Source organism: Microtus pennsylvanicus, chromosome 4, assembly GCF_037038515.1.
Source record: "Microtus pennsylvanicus isolate mMicPen1 chromosome 4, mMicPen1.hap1, whole genome shotgun sequence".
Classification (NCBI taxonomy): Eukaryota; Metazoa; Chordata; class Mammalia; order Rodentia; family Cricetidae; genus Microtus; species Microtus pennsylvanicus.
Genome location: NC_134582.1, coordinates 13,705,306 through 13,725,434, shown reverse-complemented (window position 1 = coordinate 13,725,434; position 20,129 = coordinate 13,705,306).

Sequence of the window (20,129 nt, the reverse complement as noted above, 5' to 3'; positions counted from 1 at the left end):
TGTATAAATCCAGAAACACAGTCAGTTTTAGAGGATTTAATCAAGAACCCAACCATATCATCAAAGACAGTGACTGTGAAACTCTTTTCTTTACTTTCTGTAGTGTCAGTTTGGAGAAGTTGGCTTTCCTCATGTAACAATGGTTCCAGGATACATATCTACATGGTATGCCCATTCTGAGCATCATGTACAAAAACAAGGAAGCATTTTTCTAACACTCCCTTACCAGACTCCTCCTTGTGTTATTGCTCCTTAGGTGGCCCTTGTGATGAGTTGTAAGTCACACTGCCTGAGGCCAGTGGGAATGTCATGAGTGGCTTGGGCCTCGCTCACCCAAATCAATCAAGGGATGAAGGACATAAGTTGGTTCTGTTTCATGGGGATCTCTCAATGCCCAACCTTGATATTTGTGTTCAGTCACTCTCCTGTGCCTGGAAACTATCAAATGTCAAGTTTAAATTACAGCTGTCCTTGCCTACACTTCCTGTATATAAAATAGGCTTCACACCAATCTCCAACTTGTTATTATGATTAATTGGGGAAGAACACAAATAGTAGCAGATGATAAATACTGTGTAAATATTTTTCTTTCCTCACCCTTCCTTTCTCTCAAGTTGCTTGAAATGACTTCCACTTTTGGGTTCCTGTAATTATCTAATATAATTATCTAACAAGCCTGATCTTTTTAACTAGACTCTGATTCATATTCCCTGTGCATAGTGATAAAAGAATCAAATGGTCCTCATGATCTCAACCAGAACTCTGCCTCCAACTATAGGACCTTTGTCACTGACACCCCCTTTACCCTCAACATTATTTTCATCACCACCAGGAACAGTAACAGTCACCAGGTGTGGTAGTTTGATTGTGATTGGCCACCACAGGGTCATGGGGAGTGGCACTATTAGGAGGTGAGGCCTTGTTGGAGTAGGTATGGCCTTGTTGGAAGAAGTGTGTCAGTGGGGGCTTTGAGGTCTCCTGTGCTCATGCTGTGCCCAGTGACACTATCTACTTCCTATTGCCTGTGGATCAAAATGGAGAACTCTCAACTCCTTCTCCAGCACCACATCTGCTTGCATGCCACCTGCCATGATATTAATGGACGAGACCTCTGAGCGATAAGCCAGCCTCAATTAAATGATTTCCTTTATTATAGATGCGATTCTCATGGGGTCTCTTCACAGCAATAGAACCCCTCACTAAGACACTACCACATATGCAGTTTCTTTTGCTTGTTCCAGACTGGAAGTGGAGCAGAGTGAAAGGAGGCGGACCATCTTCTCCAAGAGCCCCTCGCTCAAAAGTAGGTTTATCTTCCAGAACATAGAGTATAAGTGGGAAGTAGGGGAATAAAGAGGAAAATGCCAAAGATTGGCTGTAGCCAAAAGCGAAATTCTGAAATCATTGAGTGTTTATAAATTTACCTTCGGGAGCTGGAGATGTGACCCAGCAGTTCAAAGCACTTAGTACTCTCACAGAGGACCTGGGTTTTGTTCCCAGCACCCACATGGGGCTTGCAGCCATCTATATCCGTTCCATAGGCTAGGAAATCCTCTTCTAGCTTCCACACACATCAGGAAAACACACAGTTCATTTATACACACGCAGACAAAAGACATATATCTGTGTGTATAGTCATGTACGTGCATGTACATACATGTATGTATACATATATATGACAAATACATCTTTCTTTTAAAATTTTTACCTTTCAAAAGGATATGAATACTTTATCTGTGGAAAAATTCAGCTATGAGTAAGTGCAGAAAAGCAGAGTTAGACTTCACATTTGGGGCAGTCTATATGGATCTATTTTCTATATGAATCCTTTCAGTGGGCACAGACCTAGGTATGGACCCTCCTTCCAGTGGACCAACGGAGCCCAGCATTTCCATACCTCATATTCCTATTCTGATTTTCTCTAGCTAGAAAAGAGGGTGGTGTGGGGGATGGAGAGCAACTAGAAGTTGACAGTGACCGCCCTATTTAAACAGAGCTGGCAGAAGGTGTTACAGTTCAAGGTGAAATTTTGCTAAATTATCCCCTATGAAATTATATATTCCAGCTCTAATATTTCAACCCCCTGATTGATTGCCAAAGTTAAAGCTGTGATAACAGTGGTTGGTGTTCTCTAAGAGGCTGAAAATGCCAGCTCTTGGGAAAATGACAGTTCTTTGAGAAATAATCAGGTTGACTGCACATCTCCCAACAATAGAAAGATTATGGCGGGGTTCACGAAATTACCTGTGATGGCCTTTTCCTGAAGCATGAACGGTCCTTTACTACTCAGTAGAGACGCTGTGACTAGAGAGGAGGCATTTCATTTTAACATCCTGTTGATGCCCATTATCTTTTCACCATCCACCTCATCACAAGGAGATTTGCTTTGAAATAGCTTTTTCTGTTTGCACCTTTCCCCCCCCAGAAAGCAGAGAACTGAGTAAGAAGACCATCTAGGGATCCTTTGCCCTCTTGCAATCCTGTGACGCGAGCAGTTAGCATTCCTGACCGGGGAAGTGTCAAATGTATATAATACACCACCATTTCCAACACATACGAACTCGATCAACAATGATGGCCAGAACCATAAAGGAAGATGCAGCCATAAATGGGGGAAGTGCTGCAGCTGACAGCAGTAACCGGAGAATTCTGCTCTAGCTGGCATGGACATTTTTTTAAAACCACTCCAAGAGCCACTTAAATTCAATTTCCGGACAGCTTGATGAGCTATACTTTTCATTGGAAATTGAAAATGAAAACTTAAAAATGAGTAAGGGTAGACTTGAAGGTAGACCATGTCTGAAAACAAGGATTGAAAAATAAGGATTAGTTTAAAGATTTTTCAGGTCTAACATAAGAATAATTTATTTGACTTATTTGTCTCCCCCCAAATTTCAAAGAAGTAAAACTTCTTTTAAATTTTGGAGGTTTTAAATTCTAATCAACTTTTGTTGTGGTGGTGGTGGTGGTAGTGATTGTTGTGGTGATGGTGGTTATGGTGGTGGTGGTGGTGTGGTTGTTGTTTTGGATAAGATGAGCATTTGCTTCTATAGCACAGAGGCCACCTCCTTGTATCAGAGTTGACAGTCACACGTGGGACCATATGGAGCGTACTTTAAATTGTTATAATGAACATCTCTTTGTTTCAAATGTTAGAAGCAAGATGATTCTAGCACATGATAAGTTAACACAAGGACAGACTTTTCTAGCCAAACAATGAGAATATTCTCAATAATAAAAACACACCAGACGAAATCACTGCTCATATGAATCTAAAGGAAACTTTCCTGCCATCTGCCACTGTTAGCATTGCATGCTGCCATATTTGCCTCCTCCACTCCAGAGCCCAGCATCGCAGTGTTCATCATTCTGAGCAAGCAACAAGGAAAGAGCACAGAGCAGTTGGAGTAGTGGGAGTAAATGCAAAAGGCACTTGCCCATATCAAGAGTTGGTTGCCATCTTTCCCAGCAGGGCAGCTAGCAGTAAAAGACACAAACAAAGATAAACTTGTCAAGGAAAGGATTCTTTATAAATATGAAAAGTAAAGAGAATCCAAGGAACAGGGACCATTAAGGAGAGACACTTGGCCATGCTAGTATCCCACTTCCCTCCCCCTCTTCCCAAAATGTTTCATATAACATTTGAAATCCAGAGATAATCAGGGCTAAAGATTGTGACAGAACATGCCCACTCAGAGAAAGAGATGAATCATCAGCAAACACTTGGCTGGAACAATGCAGAAGCCTACTAGAGGTGGAAAATATCCTCCTAAATAGTCAAGCGTTGGTGGTCGTAGTAGAGCTTGGGTGATAGTGTATATTTCTCTGTCGAGAAAACAGTTGAGGAAACAAGGAACATAAATTATTTTGGGTATGAGCAGCTCCTATCAAACAAGCAACTAACAAAATGCATTTAAGTAAGATGTGAGTGGAGGGCAAAGAACTCATTTGTCCCCCTTGTCCAGGAAGTCAGTTTGACCATGTTTCCTGGTAAGGAGGAAGAGAAATCCCGCCTTATAGCAGGCTCAGGGTCCAGCAGGATCACAATATCCTCAGCGCGAGAATAACAAGGCTTTCTTTCAAGAAAGGCAATTTAGGTACCCGCAAAGACTCTCTGAGTTCCCTGTATAAAGCCAAACTCTTAACTGTGGACCTTAGCAGGCAACTTTCAACATGGAGAAGCCCTGGTAGATCAATGTTGCCAGCTACTAAGGACTACTCAAGGGGCCTAGCAGGCTTTCTCCAACTTGTGCTCAGAAACAAACTAAACCAACTTGAGGATGGTTGAAGAGGTAAGATAACCATCATGCACTGCAAATATCCTAAGCATGAGGTTTGCCTGTTGAAAAACCAAACTATTGACAATAAAAGCTTACAAGGTCATTTGTATCCTGCTATTCCCCCATACTCTCTTCCCACCTTCTTTTGCAGTTCTCTCCCCGTCAAGGACCAGCTTCCAAAGAAGGGAGTCAATAAACATTCCCACCCAGCTAGGACCCCTATGAACCATACCAATGGCCAGCAAGGCACAGCAACTGTGCAGTTGAAATAGTGCTATGTAACCAATAGCTTTCTGATTGAACTTAAGACCTGATCAACAATAGGGATACCATGCCTGCTACAGTATCTAGGTACTGGAAACCCAGATAACCATTCAGTGCTAGTGAAATCATGACTATTTGAGGAAAATCTACAATCACAATTTACTAAACTGACATAATTCCTAACAACAATCTATCAGCATTTGTGATGAAAGAAATACATATGCATGTGACTCGTCATCAAATTTGAAAAGCTCATTTGGGCCTGAAAGGCTGCACATGCACCCAGCCAGGGTTAAGAGCCCTGAGCAGAGGTCATTTGGAACAGGTCAAAGGAGTTGCTTACTTATAGGTCTTTAAAATACAAGAGCAGTTTCTCAAAGTTTAATTCCTACAACACTTGCATCTGAACCATCTGGTTCATGTGGTATCATCACCTGGTACATGTTTAAACTGTATGTCCCCAATCCCTTCTCCGATTCTGGGTGGGCCCCTGGGTATCTACATTTTTAATAAGTGCTCAGATAGCACAACAATGCATCATTTAATTAGGGAATACATACCAAGAAATGCAAAGCCAGGTATTTTATAATTGTACAAGAAACATAGAGTATACATATACAAAGAGGATGCCTATTACATCATGGGAAAATATTACTGCTCAGATCATGAGATCATCATCATAATGTGATCCATCATTGACTAAATGTTATTATACAGCATGAAAGTTAAAAATGGTCATGGAAAGGGGTCTTGAAAGCCCAAGCAAAATTCAGGACTAATACAAAAAATACCACATAACACACATGAGAGTCATTAAAGACCCGATGACATGGATGGAATACAGAGTTGGATTTCTATAGAAAATCAAGTTCAGAGGGTAAAGAACTTATACAGAATCACTGATCAAATTAAGAAGAGACATTGGTCATTACTTGCAGGCAAATAGTATAGAATATTTAAACAATTCTTAAAAGCCATACCATATATATTTCCTTTCATTTGCTCAATTTGGATTACACAAGAGAGACCATTTATTATTTAAAACACATTTGAGTATATAGTGTCTTGAATGATCTGGAAAATACTTCAGAGTAAGAGACTTATTCAGACAGAAGAAGGGGAAAAGAAACACTAAAATACAAAATAAATCATCTGACACCCTATGAAGTCTCAGCCACGTGTAGTGGGCAAAAAGAAAGGGAATTTACCATCCAGTGCTGACTAGCTACAGAAGGTCCCAAGAGTAAACAGTGTTTTGGACCAACTCTGCAGACCAGTAATTTGTTGAACTGACCCAACTTTATAAAAAGTACATGTGTCAGTAAACCAGATCTTAAAATCTACCTCAAATGTTACTTTTAATAATCAAGGTTGTTTGTGGAAGGCAAAGACAGCTCCTGAACAAAGTCAAATCTCTAAGTTGATAATTGTCAATTCTCCATCTGTAAAAAAGGATAAATAATAGCTAGCTTTTTGAGCACCTACTCCGGGTATTATATTAATTCATTGAATCCTTACAAAACATTCTATGACAGATATTATTATTGCCATCCCAGTTTTACAAAATTACATAAAGTTCATCAAGATACAATAAGTACTCAAGTGCTCCTTCTAACTACAAGTTATAACAACAAACTGACATGACAGAGGTGGGACTGGGAACTCTGAATAATCTATACTGACAGGACCAAAGGGAAGCTATGAGACCCTATATGACAGAGAACTTGTATTCACTGGGTTTATAAATGATTGTACTTTGAAGGTAAAGGAGTGTGTATGTGTGTGTGTGTGTGTGTGAGAGAGAGAGAGAGAGAGAGAGAGAGAGAGAGAGAGAGAGAGAGAGAGGTATACAATGTTGAGAATTAAATCTAGGTTCCCATGAATATTATGTAAGTATATCTCCCACCCCAAAAGAATTGATTTTGTAAATGTATTTGTATATGGTAACTGTATACAACAATGGGTTGCATTGTGTTGCCATAAAACATGGCACTTATACGTCAAAATGAATCTTTTGAGATGGCTTATTCTGAAGCTAACTATATGAGTGACCATGACCTAGAAACATAGGTTTATATTGCCACAAATACCATGTTCTAATATGGTAAACACTTAATGAAGTTTCTAAAGAACAAAGAAAGTCACAAATCAAGGCCCCTCCACTGGCAGAAACACAAGTGAGTTACAATAATGTAGGGAAGTCCCTGCTCTAGCCATCAGATGTTATCTGGTGACATTCTTAGCCTGTGTTTGGTAGACTCTAGGGGTCTAGTGACACATTCCAAAGAGTATTTCATCTGAGAGTCATAAGAATATCAGGTCCAACATTGAGGAAAATAGTAAATAAATATTAAGAGGGATAAAGATGACCCAGAATAATTTGTCTTTACATAGATTGCTATAATCACAGAATTTATAATCAAACAGCCTTGCAGAATCTTTAACACAGGCGCAAATGTGGTGTGGGTGTGGGTGGGTGTGTGCGTGGGGGTGTGTGTGTAGGGTGATTCAGTATACAATTATAACATTTTATATATATATATATATATATATATATATATATATATATATATGATGTCCTTTAATCATTTTCACACAGTTGATCACATTCACCCATGTTACACCCTTTTGTCCCCTCTCCCCTGTCCCTTACTGGTCCCTCTCCATTTCCCATACAATCACTGGCATCATATTTTAACAAACTACCTGAATGGCTAGGACCCTGAAAGAGCAGAGACCGTGCATCTGCGTTTCCCTCTGGTGTAAAGGGACCCCATTCATGTAGATGGAGTTCTCACATTTGAAAATGTGTTTATTCTAATCCCCAAGCCATCCTATCCCTCTAGTGTCCAGGAAGTAATCCTAAAGGGCACTGGCACTATTGTAAGGGCTTCTCCTCTTTCTAACTCTGCCCGGGCTTGATCCTATAATGTGATCCTTTGAGGACTAGTACTTAAAAAGCTGGACTGATTAACTGCAAACAGGAGGACAAGGACATACACAGATGCCTCATAAATGCCTTCTCATATAAGCACTGACACCCCAGCTTGGGAACGTTGCCTATGATGTGTTCTGTATGAAAACATGGATCTGAATGGGTATCTCAGACAATAATGATTCAGCAAGAAGCATCCCAAATTGTTGGCAAGCATGCAACCTCCCCTGTAAGAGACTATCTCTCAGTGCTGCCTCTACATTCCTACAACAGAGTTAATGTCTCCCCGTGGAGCTACGTTACTCTAAGATTTCCTGTCAGCATTTTTCGGAGGCGTTCTGTGTTCCTTTTCTATAGCCTTGTTTATCCCTAATGGTCTCTTGGTGCTCTTTCAGATGCTCGGCTTACAAGGCAACGAGGGCACTTCTGAAATCTCAGCTCTAAGTTCATACAGCTTGAGAAGCAGAGGAAGTCCTGGGGTATCGAGGTTTCTTTGAGTTTATACTCTTCCTGATCCCAACTTTTCTATGTGTCTGTCTAGTTGACGTTTCTTCATTCCCTCGCTGCCGCCGTCAGGTCCATCCCTGGAGCCATGCTGACTGTAGCAGCATGGAACCGTCCTCAGCACAGAAGCTAGAAGGGCTAGTCCATTACCGAGTGCCATTGACGTGAGCTTGAATTATCATAACAACCTCATGAGTTAGCACTGTTTTATGTGACAGAAGCGGAAACACAAATAACTCCAGTTATTTACCACATATTACAAATCAAATATGTGTGCCACGGGACTCTGATTCATACAGTTTAACCTCATAACATGTGTGTGCAATCAGTATGCTATTTTCCACCAATATGTTCCTACTGAGTACAAACATGGCTGACTATAACTTTAACTGATTCACACTGTAAATACAAACTTAAGTTATCTCTTAAAGGATGGAAGTAAGAGTGAGAACACTTCTCAAAAGATCAAAAACATTGTTTATGCAGTCACAGCAGAAACTACATGCATCAGGTTCAAGGCATTTTGTATTCCTCATAGCTTTATCCCTTAAAAGTAGTACAGTTGACCCTGTTTGCTCAAAATTCCCCAAGTCTTGAACACTGAAGGTCGTTGGAAAGCAGATAGAGATCTCCACCCAGAGCTGCTCAACACAGAGGCCACTTCCCTTTTGCCGTGACTTGGCCTTGTTCCTAACGCAATCTACTTGGTCATCCTGGAGAACACAGAGGGCATCCTTGTTCTGGAGTTCCCAACAGTCAAGGAATGGAGCATTGGTCAGAGTTAGATAACCTCATAGGGCTTAGGAAGATGTGGTGTCTAAAAGTCTAGGGGAAAGTAGTTGTGATTCAAGATTAGACCTATAAGAGATAAAAATGTCTAAAAGAAGAAGTTTCATAGAAAAGAGTTATGTCTCAATAACAACAACATTGGAGAAGAAGAAGAAAAAAGGGAACCACCTTAAAAATCCATGAGGAGTTTTGTAATCTAAGGCTTTTAGAAGAAATGACTGAGATAATTGAAGGAGTCACATATAACCAAGCAATACAAAGCAGCTATAAGAGTACTGGAAACAACGGAGCCCAAACCCCACTGAGGCTTACAGTGAGAGTGTGAGGGCTGGGAGGGATCTGCACACTGAGCTCAGAGCAGGGAGAAGAATGAGGAACAGAAGGTCCACTGCTGGGAGCCGAACAGTGCTGTATTGAAAGCCAACAGGGAAAAACAGGATGCTTCAACCTCTGTATTGTCTTCTCTATCCTAGAAAGTGGTCCTCGGGCTGGAAAGGCTAGAACAAATATGGTTAGTAGGAAACTGAAACCCGACACAGGGAAGAAGACAATGAGAAGCCACCAGGCTTCTAAATGAGTTCAAGACCACAACCACACAGACCCAGATCAGACATCTCAAAGGAAGGTGGGGATGTGGAGCAGCCACCCAGAGGGCTAAATGGTTGTGAGGAGTCTGAGAGGTCAAGAGAGGCAGAAAAATCTTTGGGGTTTAAGAAACATGGAATAGGTAGGCGTTTTGGATTCATTAACTATATAAAAAGTGAGTTCTGTTATGAAGTTATCATATATGCATAAAAATGTACCTTGACATCCATACCCCAAATGAGCCTATTTCAAACATTACACAATATCAATGCCTGGAGAAATTTAAAACATAAATATCACATAGTAATTAAAAGATTATTATCAAATGTAATTATTCTTGCTAACATGGTTCTTATTAAATGAGCTTTCCTGAACCAGCCTGGTTTCTCACTGAGAAGGTGTGATGGGAAGTCAACATTGTCTCTTGGGCCCAGATCGCAAGAGTCCATTGTCAAACTCTCTCGAAGTACAATGTAGATACGCACGGATTGGATGTCTTTTGCACTGAAGAGGTTTGCTAAATACTTCAATGGCCAGAGACACATTACATAAATGCCATTTAATGTACAGACAATGTTGCAGCTCTGTAGCCCCAGCATCCTGCTCTGGAGAGTAACCCTGTATACTGGCTATGCTTTCCTGGCTTATATAACTGTGTAGAAACCAGGCATGTGACATCTTTGATGCAACTCCTTTGAAGACAACTTGGAAGCCTTGAAAAAAATTAATTTTAAATAAATCTTTAAAACAGCAATTGGCATAACTACACATAAACTACATTTCCGATCATAATCCTATTCCTGAGTGACTTTCAGAAGTGCAGTAAGTTGAAACTCAGTGATGGGGAAAGACTCTAAGATATTCACTGTTCACATTACCAGGAAATGAAAATTTAGGTACCTAATTGTTTTGGGGGGAAATTAAGTTATTTTTGTTAAGAGCAAAACAAAGAACCCACATCATTATAACTGCATCAAAGTCTCCTCTCCCAATGTGCTTTCCGTGTATTCATCAGTTTGCAACTCCAGAGCAGTACAGGTCAGCTCATGACCACAAGTTCACTTCCCAGGTTGACAATAATTCATTTTGCTTTCTGTTTGTGAGAACGGAAAGATGGAGAATGTGCTTCTGGCTTTCAGGTTTGTATTAGATAGATATCCACCAAGCAGGTGGTGCCTCATGAATGCAGAAAACATACGTGAAAACTGCTCATCATTCCAGATTCTTCACTTATAAGCAACAAAAATAGACTCCGGCTAACACAAGCAGGAGAGGACTTCATTAGAAGAAAATGGAGCAGAGCATGTGGTTACAGAAAAGATGATTACACAAGAAGGATTTCTTCCATTCTCCTAGGATGTATCTAGAGAGCTCACAGAATGGCTGTGACGGCTGCAGTCCCCCAGCCCTCTGTCCCTAAGTGTTTCTGCTCCATTGTCTAGTGTCTCATGTACCCTTCTTGTGATCAGGGTTGCTGGGGTCCCACAACTGGGTAACGGTCACATGGGTACATAAAAGAAAAAAGCAGTTTCTCCAGAAAATTAAAACCTAGGTGTGTCAACATCAGAATAAATGGTAAGAATTCCTAGGAAAGCAATTATATATATAAATATATATGATTTTGCCTTCATGTTAATAAAGTCGGCTGCAAACTCAACAAGGTTATATATATTGACTATTCATAACACTCTATTGTCAAAGCCTGGGAAGAAATTGCTGTGCTTAACTCTCATTCTATCTCAAATTTTTCCCTCCAATTCTTAGTTTTACATTTTAGAAATGTGTGAGAGTATTTTCCCCAAGCCCCATTCTCTCTTTTCCATCATCTGTTCTATAAGAAAACTGGGACCCTGAAACCCCACATTGCCCGGATCTCTTACCAAATGGCTTCCTGTAAGACCTGCCAAGGGACAGCCTTGGACTGTGACAGGGGAAGAATGGAAACACAACTTCCTTGCTGATTTCATTCTCTCAGCTTCTCTCCAGTCTCAGGCACCTCTCTTATACAGGGTTTCCAGGGTGTTATCAACATCTTCATTTGGACAATTCTTGAATTAACTTGCTAAGATTCAGCTTGTGTGTGCATGAGCAGCCTGAGTAGCTCCAGTGTCAATCAGGCAGTGACTTTTCAGATATTCCCGCACCTGCAGCGCTTGCTCAAGGCGCCTCTGACATAGCATTTGCTCTGCCATGGGTGGCCACCCAACTTGTTGTTCTGGGCTCTGGCACATGTTCTCCTAGTCATTCTCCGTGTCTGGGAATGACAGCTTTTTCTGAAAGTTACCAGTCCCTAGTTACCTAATGTTTAGCTCTTCCACACACCCCTGTTAAATCTGTAATCTATATTTTAAAATCTCTATATTAATTTCCCCCTATTGGAATATTGACTGGTTCCATCTTCCCTTAAAGGTCCAAAAGCTAAAGAGCCAGAGTGTACCCTGAAGAATTCAATACCATGACATCTTTGAATTTTACAACTCACAAAAAGATTGGATGGTGATCAGCTTCACCGACCTGAAGGCCTTTTGTCTGAAAAGAGATTATATTTATCCTGCACATCCTAGTGAACATGTGTTTCAAGGAAGGAGGTTTCAACTCAAAATAAGGAATGGCGCGATAAGACTTGAATTGCCTACAAGACATTATGCTGTCCTCCTCTTGCTTAAGGGTAGTTAAGCAGAAGATGGGTTTCCATCCCTCAGAGATGCTGGGGTACAGTACTGTGACAGCAGACTGATAATCAGGCCAAATCAATTCTCAGAAACCAAGGCCCCCTGAAAAGTCTATGGACTTCAGTTATAAGCTTGGCCATTTTCATTTGAATCTGGAAGGCAAAGACATGATGTGATGCTCATTGACCTTCAGAGAACATAACAGTTATCCTTCTAAAATCTGTCTTGGCCCTAGAGTAATTTAAATCATTGGACCCATTCACCTTACTGCCTTTTGGCATCCAGCTGGACACTGACTCCCCTTAGAAGAATGTGTTCTCAATCATAACCCCACTGCTTCTACCAGATCTTTCCATACACCTGGAATTATACCCAGAGGACCTTGGGAGGCAACATCAACAGCAAAGACTAAATCTTAATCTAACAGAATGTGAGGACCTGGTATTTGAGGTGAGTCGCTCTTTCCCCCCTTAAGTCTCACTTGACAGATCCAGACCTCTGAACCCTACCAGCCAGGCTGAAACTTCCCATCTCAGCCACGGAGGAACAAGGGATGAGCAGTTTTGAGGGAACCAGAGAAGGCTTGAAAGTCTTGATGAGACTGTCTTCCTGCCACCCCAGAAATCCCACCTCCCTTCCAATCATTGCCGTAACTAACAACTCATGCACATCTGTACAGTGCCCGCCCTTCTGCTGTTCAGGGCATACACAATATATCAAAGCAGCTGTTCTCCAACCCGTTTCCTCTCTCATATGAAACAACCCTCAATTACGCTATAACAGTTATGTTATAACAGTTATGGAATGAGGAAAACAAATCCTGTGTTGGGCAGAGTTTCACAATTTGTAAAAACAAAATACTTCAACCTTGAATATTAATCAAAGAATGCTAATTCTGGCCCACTAAACGGGACTTAATTTTATATTTTTCATGTCAATGTGGGAACCTTGAAACACAGAGGAAACACAAAGGCTTATCCGAGGTAACGCACATGGATTAAACAGGGTAGAAACTATACTGAGTTCATTTTGACCTAGTCCTCTCATGCCCCTTGTCTCGTAGCATCAAATGATAGCCCATATTACTTAAGAGGAAACTATGGACTCACAGGTTTCAGTCCTTTGGCAAGAGAGGTTCATACAGACTCGGGGTTTCAGCAAGATGGAGGATGTTTCTTTTGCTAACATAGCTTCCTGGAGATGGTTTTACTTTCTTATATAGTTCCCCTTGATTTGTCTTAGTCTGTGGAGTAATTGCCAAGAAGACAAACAGAAAAAAAACAGCAAACACCCTGGGAGTTGTGAGCCTATCAGGTTTGCTTATGGGCAAGTACACAACTCTATGGTCACCAGCCCTACTATAGGAAAACCAAGAGGCATGGACATAGTACAACACATGCATTCTTAAAACCTATAATTCCAGACGCATCAAATAACGATTTTTCCCCCAAATTCCTTGTGCTCTCCCAGTGCACATGTACACACACACACACACACACACACACACACACACACACAAAGCTTCTTTTAACAAAAAATAGTTGGTCAGTTCCTGGACTGGAGTAAGATTGAGTAATGGTGCTAAAGGGGAAAAGAGACAAGACTTTAGAATGCAGTTTGTTGATGGGAAGGTGGTGGCAGGATGGTATAGCGCATGGGTAATCCTTCAGGAAATCCGTGTTCCTGCTATAGGTCAGGGGACTCTTTCCTCATTCTCGCACTCTTGAGATTGGAATTGCACACAGTTCCTGCAGATTTCCCTGGGCCTCGGCTTCTACTGCCTCTCATGTCGTACCCTGCCCCCCCCCCCCCCCCGTTCCTTTATGTCCCTCAGCAATCCTCCTCTCTTCCCACCTCCTCTCCAGTCTGAGGCCGCCACCTGGGGACCTTGCAATCCTATAATTAACCGGGGCAGCTGCTAAACCAAACCAACTCCAGAGATCCACAGCTGGCAGGGCAGAGTCCTGCCTGGAAGATAGGGAAGGGTGGGAGGCCCACAGAGCCTTCTCAGGTGGCCAGATGACGCCTAATTAGGCCCCCTGCTCTAGAGGACTCTCCAGATGGGCAAATGCCTGGAAGCCTTAGGGAGCCAGCCGGACACTCTGGGAAGTCATGGTGTGCGGTGTCCTTTCCAGCTGCTTCTGGGACTGGAGGAGACAACAAAAATAATAATTGGTGGCTTCCGTCAAGGGAACTTGCCCCACTGTGCCAGAAGGGGAGATGTTCTGTTCTCAAACAGGGCAGTCAGCCCCCATACACCCTGCTTCACTGGCATCTGAGCTGTTGGGAAAGTGTGTGTGTGTGTGTGTGTGTGTGTGTGTGTGTGTGTGTGTGTGTGTGTGTGTGTGTTAGGTGCTACCAGAGAAGTGAGCACTGGGACACTTTTTCTAAATCTAAACAAAGCACACCATGAATTCTCAGGAGATACACTTTAGGCAGAAATAGAAGATGGGGGACATGTATGGGTCTCATTGCATCAGTCTCCCCTGCCTGCAAAAAATGACCTACTGGTGGCACAACAGAGGGAAGGGGAGCAGTTAATGATTGAATTGTAACAGGCTTCTGATTCCAGGCAAGAAAGAAGTGGGGGAGCCAAACAGTCAGGAGCTTGAGGAAGCCTGGAAAGAGCAGGTTTCCTGTTTGGGAACAGAGCTAAGGTCTACAAAGGAGCCCTGTGGCTTTGCTAATCAACCCAGCCAAAACATCACTCACTGCCCCCAACATAAACATACCTCCAATTAAAATAAGTCAGAAGGGTACAGAGGAAGCAGAATCTTATAACCTGATGGTGCTCTGATTCCCGCCAGACCCTGGCATCATTAGATAGCTTTTAACTCGCTCAGTACACCTTCTGGATACAAGAAATTGATGATAAAACTGGCAAACATTAAAGAAAGTGGGCCTCGTATAACTCCTGTGTCCCTGAGACCAAATCCCTGATAAAAAGTAACTTAAAGGAGGAAGAATTCATTTTACTCATAGGTTCAGAGGCTCCGTCCATAGCTAATTAGCTTTATGGGTTTGAGCTTTACTATCGGGATGGTGGAACCCTGCAGTGAATCAGTTGCTTTGCTCCTTGGGAGACAAGAAACAGAGGGATCAGGGAACTGGGCACTAGGAATAGCCTTCAAAGTTACATACCTTGGGACTTGCTTCTGCTAGACTCCAATTTCTAAGCTTCCAGAATGTCCCAAAAGACAACACATGACCTGTTTTCAGATATTTCATTTTCATATTTAAATCATAGCAACCTCTTTGACTGGACTATTCCTGACCTTCCTCACTCTCCTTCTGGGTGACAAAGGGCATCTTTGTCTTCTGATGAGAGAGTGGCATTTGTGGTGTTCAAGTTTCTGATTCATAGCCTAATCAGAAAGTAAAAGGTTAGGAAATGTCAAGAAATCGTTACTGCCCTGACCCTTGCACCTGCGCGCGTCCTGCCTCGCAAGCAACCGTGTGAATGCAGAGCAGCAATCCCTGCCTCAGCTGTGGCTTCTCGCCTTAACTTGTAGCCAGTGATCTCACACCAGAACTGGGTTCACCTCATAGTCACCCTCTCGTCTGGTAATGGCTAGTTTCTCACTTTTATGTGCAGAAAACTTTTCAGGGGAAAATTTAATAAGGCTATGAAAACAAGCATAAAACTCACTTATTATAATCTTCCTTATTTACCCTGGTTATTAATGTCCCTGTTTGGGAAACCAGTTTGGGGGACAGGCTGGGCCATGTATGATTACATTTTTGGCCAGCAGAGGACTCGACTGGCAGGCAGACATCATTGAGCAATCTCGGCCCTCTGTAGTTTCTGGAGGATAACATATTTTCTGCAGGCTTTGGCGGATACAGCCGACATTAATTGTTAATTCTCCAGCAGCCATCTGCTGAAACTGATTCCCAGGAAATCTGGGGAAACAGCGCCACCTAGCAGCCCTTGTTCAAAGTGCTTCAAATTGGGCTCATGACGGACCGTCAGGTGAAAAATAAATAAACAATAAATACATATGAAACAGTCACCATTATAACAGTGTCTGAGCAGGCTTATCACAGCACAAGGTCTCTCTTATCAGGGACTCTCTGGTTGTATTAGCTACCAGTTTTTAAAAATCACAGTAACGTTTCATCTGGAAAATACCCCGGAGTCACATATTTAAGAGAGAAGATGAGACAAACATGCCCGGAAAAAAAAAAGGTCACAAAGTTAGTTTGTGGTTATTTAAGGCTCAGAAACCAGAATGAGTTTCCCCATGCCTGTAAGAAGAACAGCCACAAACCACAGGGATGAAGGCAGAAAAGATGGCTAAGGATGAAAGCAGGAAGGAGACCCAGATGAGAGAACATCCACCAGGAAACAGAATGACTGAGACTTTCTGAATCTAGAATCATTCATCTCCTCATCCCTGAGTGCTCTGTCCCAAGACTCTTAGCAGATGCTCGAGACTGTGGCTAGGACTGGACTTTTTGTATGCTATGTCTTTCCACATTTACCTACAGTCAAGTTTAACTTTTTAAAGTAGGAGATGTGCATGCGATAACAAGAGAGTGGCAAAAAAAATCATTATGACATTCAAAAATGATCACAATCTACTGCACAACGATGGTGGTGTTGATATTTTTGAGTCCCAATACCCCATCTGATAACCAAGGCAGCTATGAAGTAACCGATGGGGGCAGACGTGCTTTTGGCATGGATATTCTGACAAGGGAATGGCTCTTGGTACTTCTAGGATGGCAATAATGGTGTAAGATTTCATTTCATTACTAAGTATAGCGTGTATATAACTTAATTTACCTCATTGCTGGAACTTTCCATTTAATAGCTTTAGACTATCATTGAAGTTGGGTAACTGACACTGGGGAGGGTTAAACCGCATTTGGCAGGGTATGGTAGGGTGTGGGTTGAACTGAAGGGCAGTGTCTAGTATGTAAGCACACACCATAACCAGTTCTCAGAGTTCTTCATAACGCTAAAAACAACTTTCAAATTTACCACAGTCTGTCCAGGTTAGCATAGCAAAAAGCAATGGGGCTAACTCAAGATTCTGAAAAGACAAAAAGTCCCATTCATGAAAGTGGAGCCTCATGACTTAATCACGTCCCCCCAAAATCCCAGCTCCTAACGCCATCACATTAGATGTAAGCATAGGGATTTGGGGGACACTGACGTTCACTAACACAACTTCTCTGTGGTTTCACTAGTCAAATTTCTTTCATAAATGACACATATTACAGATTTTAATTTGGGAAATAGAATCTTTCCATTTTTCTCCTCAGAAAACCCTTCAGAACTTTGATACCAAATGCACCCAGCTCTATTTCTCTCATTCGGGGGGGGGGGGATATCAAAGAGACTCTATCTATGGAAGCTGAAATGGACTGGACCTTAGGGATGATTTCAGCCAGAAGGGCATATCCCCCAAGGCACATCTGAACCGTCAGAGAAGACATTAAATACACAGGAACACGTCCCAGCTCCAGACCAGTTAAGTCAAAATCTACAACACAAGCAAAGCACGGTCCATCCATATTTTTAAGACCTTTGAGAGATTATGGTCCATTGCTTGCCTAACTTGCCTCTTAAAGGTGAGAAACTTGAGGCTCAGATAGAAAGTGGCTTGCCCAGCGATACGTTGTGGCAATTGACAGAATGGGTATCTATTTTCCCTTCCCCACTGCTGCCTGCTGCCAGACATACTATTTGACCACATATAGGTAGATAGCCTGATAACCAGGGTAGGTGACTGTCCTCACACAGCCCAAGACAGAGGAATCTGAGAGTCTGTCAGTATGAAGGAAGCGTCATGACCCACAGGCAAACTGGACATCTTGCAACCTGAGAGAAGCTAGGCTAACAGAGTTTGATGGAAGGTCCACATTAATTAAAGTTAGTCCTTTTCTAACTTCAGTTTCTGGAACTGGAGAAATAACTACAAGACAGGTTTCCTGACCACTGCATCCCACCATGATTCAAATCCTCATGAATACCTGTTCAGTGGATGACGGTGGCATTCCTAAGAGCCTCGGCACACCTACTTCCTTTGTATGTGGTCATCCTATAAACAGCCACAGTCCCTGTAGACATGGTCATGAGGAAATGGACAGTACACAGTTCTGGATGTGCAACAGGACTTCCTAGGAACTCCTCCTTCTCTTCATTCCAGAGGGTCTCTGTCTGGGAACTGGCCCACACCTGGGACAGTGGTAGGCAATGGGACTTGCTGTTGTGGTGTTGTATTCACTAGAGGTAGAAGGTATTCCTATGAGCAGGAGAGCCTTTCCTAGGTTGTGCATCTACTTCTCCTCTAGGCAAAGCTTGAACAACATATCTGCCCAGAGAACCTTGGGGTCATGTTGATCTGATGGGGGCGCAGACTGAGGCTGGGTGCCCGGCTCCTGTGAGGAGTCCGCTCTAGCTCCATTAGACATTTCTTCTATAGCCTCACTGTAATCCCTTTGCCTCCCCAAGCACACTAGACAAGCTATCCTACCCCATCCTATGTGTTGAGAAGATCTGGTCCAGGATATGACTCTTGTCTCCATCACAAACCCAAACCCTGAAAGTCAGTATTTTGAATCCAAATCTCTGGGACTGTTTTTTTAAAAAAATAAATCATAACAGGAATCCTTTGTCAAACAAATCACCTTGGGTTTCATAGAAATCCTTGCCCACAGGCCATGAAATGAATAATTACCTCAGCATCAAAAGCTTAGCTGAGAAGAAGGATTCAGGCAATCCAAGCCTAAGATTCTCTCCGGTGAGTTTGACTATGACCAGGAACACACCAGAGAAGGATTGGCATGCGTGTTACAAGCTGGCTTCTCTGAGCCACTTCCCTGACTTTTCTTGTTTCCTTCAATGGGAGAAATAAGAAAAGGTGAGAAGAATAATCATAGTCACTTAAAATTCCTTGCTTGGGTTTTGTCTGCATGAACAGTGGGTACCAGGAGCATGTAGATTTGAGTCCAGCCACACTTAGGGATGACAGTGCTTTCAATCTGTCCTTTTGATCAGGTGTTCTGGGTAACGTAGCAAAGGCACCTGGCAGGTCAATCCACCAGTCCTTTAAAACTGGGTGAGATATTACTCCTCAGGGAAACCTAGAACTGACTTCATATTTTACACAGCGTTAAAACACATTAGTCCTTCCTCAGACGTGGGCTCATTGTCTGCATCCTACCCTTCCTGGCTCAGTTCCTGCTTTCCTGGCTTCCACACGCTGGAAGCCCAGACACATTAGTCTACTTAGATTTTGTCAAAGGTCCCTGGTACCTCCGTAGGCTGTTCCTTCTGCTTGTTTTGATCCTGGTTCTCCCCCCAACTGCAACATCTGTTCTGTAAGGACAGGGATGCTCATCCGTGCGATGCCACAGTCCCTGGAGAATGTCTGGCATGCTAGCGAACCATACATATTCTATGAGTCTACAATTGAGACCGCCAGATGCCAGTCCAGCTGCGGGTTGAGCCAATCACAGGTTGCTAATCCTCCCAAGATGGAGCTGACGGTACATAGTTCATAGCTCTTCTTCACCAAACTGGAACCATCTCCCGGAAATTCCATCTCCCGGAAACCATCACCTGGAAATCCCCACAGACTGGTACGATGTTGGGAGCAGTGAGACCCCAGATCCTGAATTTCTTGTAATCCCCTGATCTGAGTGCCTACAGCTGCTCTGAGCACGAGACCTTCAGGAGTTCCTGATGACAAGAGAGTGGTTTCTGGTGGGTTTGGCTGGGGCGTGGCTATCTCTATATAATCTGCCCCTGAACACAAATAAGGGGGCATTCTTGCGGAATGCAAGGATGACCCGTGTCGCTGTCTCTCTGTCTGTGTGTGTCTGTGTATTTTAACCTCCAGCCCCTTGCCCAAAGCTCGCGAACTGGGTAATAGAGCACCGAGCGCAGACACGGGGGGCGCGGTGCACGGCAGTACAACATTCAGATTTGGCGGTTAATATTCCTACATTTGCCTCTTAAGTCCATTAATGGTTAAATCAGAAAGCTTCCACTCTGCCAGAGCTTGCTATGCTTCTTGCAAAAATAAGTGAAATAAGTGAACATTGACACCCCCCCCCCCAATTATGCACTTGGTGACTTTTCCTGCA